The 3,454-nt window shown below is 37.2% G+C and overlaps 1 long non-coding RNA gene across 1 annotated transcript; it reads left to right on the top strand.

The window, feature by feature from the left end:
- The first annotated feature begins 769 nt into the window (after window positions 1-769).
- LOC121790655 lies at window positions 770-2,696 on the top strand. Its single transcript, XR_006048368.1, has 2 exons — window positions 770-1,690; window positions 2,544-2,696. It is a non-coding gene; the product is annotated as an uncharacterized LOC121790655 (long non-coding RNA).
- Window positions 2,697-3,454: the final 758 nt, after the last annotated feature.

Genomic DNA, 3,454 nt, shown 5'->3' with positions numbered 1-3,454 from the left:
TTAAATTGTTATCCATGCATGTCGGTCAAGATCGCCGCGTCTGTGGTACCCCTTGTATGGGCGGTCGTGACAGAGTGGTATCAGAGCTTTGTTCTTTCGCTCTGGTCCGAGAGTCTTCTTTTACTTTGAGTCTAAGTTAGTGAACCCTTATTGACTAGAAGTGTCATGAAGGCTCAACATCCACAGCATCACGCTCAACCAATGAAAGTGAGGTATGTTTTATTTGTTGAAGGCATGTGAGATAGATGCATGAAATGGATGACGATATGATATGACGTTTGACAAGTTTATGCATGTGAATGAATGATATGCATAAGGATGAGTTGTAATGGAATGTGTTCACTGAGTACAAAAAAAATACTCAGTGAACACATTGCCGAAAATTACACATATACATTTGAAAATATTGTCAAGCCATCATCACAGTAACACTCGGGGGTTTTATTGAAAATACCCGATCTTACTAAAATATTCACATTGGGCCCTTTTTCCTGTACTTAGCCATATCTGATCACATTGTGCCGTCGAGATGGTGTTCTCGCACGGTCACCTTCTCTGCCCATCATGTCAGAGGTTTCCATGTGTCGGGAAGGTGGCCACCTTCCACGGTCACCTTCTCTGCCGTTCACGGTCAGAGGTTCCAAGTAGGGACACCACCCTACCAGGACTAAAATTCGAATCGATTCACATATATCATCATTCATATTTCGCTTGGCCTTAGCCAAACAGATAGGCATCATACACAAAACATTTATGGCAAGACAACATCTTTAAAAATCACGAACATGTGTTCGAGTTTTCATATAATACGATTTGTATTTTAATATAAGAAAGCTCACCTTGATCGCTTACTTTCCTCAACTTGAATCTTTCGTTCCGATTTTACTTGCGAACGTACCCTTTTTAAAATATCACAATAGGAAAAATACCAATTTAGTTATAAACTAATCTAATTAAATAAGAAAGAAAACTCAAAGTTTAAACTAATCTATTATTATTATTATTATTATTATTATTATTATTATTATTATTATTAACAAATTTCCAAAGCTTACACTATTTATTTTAGCTTACTTAACCATTTTATTCTTAAGCCCAAAATAATAAAAAAAATTTCGAAATAGGCCTTACAAAATACTATGTATTGAAGCCTCCAATGAATTTGAAGGAATTGGGCTCGAATTATTATAATTTCTAATTCCCTCCTCTTCTTAGCCCAATAAACAGCCCAATTCCTAAAACTCTAGCCCAAAGGAAAAAAAAAACTAACCCTACATAACTAAGCCATCATCTTCTCCCTCATTTCACAAAATGCACAGCCTCCTTCTCTCCCCTCTCTCTCGTCGCCGATCCGCCGCCCTGCCAGCGCCGCCGCTACGACGGCGTCCCTCTCCTCCCTCTCGTCTCTCTCCCTCTCCTATCCCTCTCTCTCTTCTCTTCTCTCTTCATCGTCGCGCCGCCATCGTCACCATCTTTCTCCCGCTCCGCCGCCACCGCCGCTGTGCATGCACAGCCGACGGCTTTGTCGCCCTCCTCCCGGAAGTCCGCCGGTCTGCATGCTCCGTCCCTCTCTCGGCCGGTCTCTCTCTCGGTTCGTCGCACCGACGCTGCGGATCTGCCGCCGTCACGAGTCCGCCCCGCCGTCGTCGCCCAGAATCTTCCCCCATCCGCTGACGCCGTTTCTCGACAGGTAGGGTGATTCGTTCCACCTCTCTTTTCATTATTATGAAGATATATATATTTTTTTATATCTTTTTTTCTTTGATGATAAACTTTGTTGATTACATAAAAATAATTTCCAGATTTTTAACGAAAATGAAAGTAGTGGCTTTCGGGGTATTAGTCATCAATTGTCGGCGACGGAGTGCCGAGCTTGCTGCCGAAACCCGGCAGATTCAAGATTCATAGGGATAAGTGTTTGTCCTTCATTCTAGTTATTAAAGGCAGTAGGATTCTAATTGGTTTCTATCTACTGATTTTGGTGCACTATGTGTATGTCTTGCTATGTGGATGAACAAGTAGTGAAATACAGTACGTTTGTAACTTGTTGGGGGTGGCAGATTCCAAATTTCAACTTATATGCAGGCTTGTAAATGTATGAAAGAAAGGAAAAGTTTGTTGTTTACCTTGTTGATGTGGAAAGTAAAGTGTTCTGTAGTGTTTGAGTGGTGCAATCTCCCTCGTACTCCTTTATCTAATCTCCCTTGTACTTATTTTGTACTCTCTCTCTTTTTTTTTTGTGAATGTGGGTTGGTGTGTGCAGATGGATTGTGTGATGATGATGGGGGAAAGGTGAATGAATACTTTGGCTGTATATGTAGTATACTAAAGATGACAGCAAGTGGCCTATCAAAATATTATCTCAATCTTCATCTGTGAGAAGAATGATTGTTCTTTTAGAAAATTTTGGTTGCCACATTAAATGCTTTGTCGAGCCTCTGAATCTGCCTTCCTTTTTGTTTATAAAAAAAATTGTTATTATTTATTTATTATATATATATATTTTAATTTAATTATTTACTGGTTTATTTAATTTGGTGTAGGTATGATCGGCTCAAGTTCGTGGCCGTCCACGTTGAAGTGTCCGTCTTCTTAAGACATACAATGTATAGATGAAATTTTCGTTTGACTTCGTTGGATGTGTCGGACATTAAATTTTGGGATCTTATTATTTATTCATTTATTTAAATTTATTACATTCTTATAGGTATAAAATATATATATATATATATATATATAGGGAGATGATCAAAATAAGTATGTGTTTAAATCCAGAAATGCAGACCAAATCTTGGCCCTAGGATTAGATGATCTAATGGTCAATAATTAACCAAAAACACGGAAGGTCATAATTAAGCAATTTTAGGTCATATTATAATATTTTGATTTAATGTTATACTAAGATCGTTTTAGGTCATGCTTTGTTAGCATGACCTACAAATTACCTAATTATGACCTAAAAATGCCCTAATTATGATATTGTTCTGCGTTTCTGTATTTAAATCCAGTTTTGCATAGATCAAAACCCTATATATATATATACGTTTTCTTTTCACTTCCCTATTGTCAAAACAAACAACCACGACAATCTATCGTAGCTCGGATTTAATCGCATAAACGTTACTTATATAGAAAATTGAGCAATAATATCGATTCTAATAGTATCGGCTTAGCGGGTCGTTACAATGATTGATAATCAATTAATAGGTGATTGATACACAATTACATTGTCTAGAAATAGATTATTCCCTACCATACATGAATGTAATATGACCTATATTAAGGCACACCTATTGATGAATCAATACATAGAAACATATTACAATCTTTCAATATTTCAATACATACATAGTTGATGATGCATCATTATTGCTCCATTACTTAAAAGAATTTCACCCCCAAAATTTATAAGACAGCAACAATTACTAAAAATTTATCTCATAACTCCACTTCC

Source organism: Salvia splendens, unplaced genomic scaffold (genome assembly GCF_004379255.2).
Source record: "Salvia splendens isolate huo1 unplaced genomic scaffold, SspV2 ctg571, whole genome shotgun sequence".
Lineage (NCBI taxonomy): Eukaryota > Viridiplantae > Streptophyta > Magnoliopsida > Lamiales > Lamiaceae > Salvia > Salvia splendens.
This window is presented reverse-complemented; position numbering and strand designations above follow the sequence as displayed.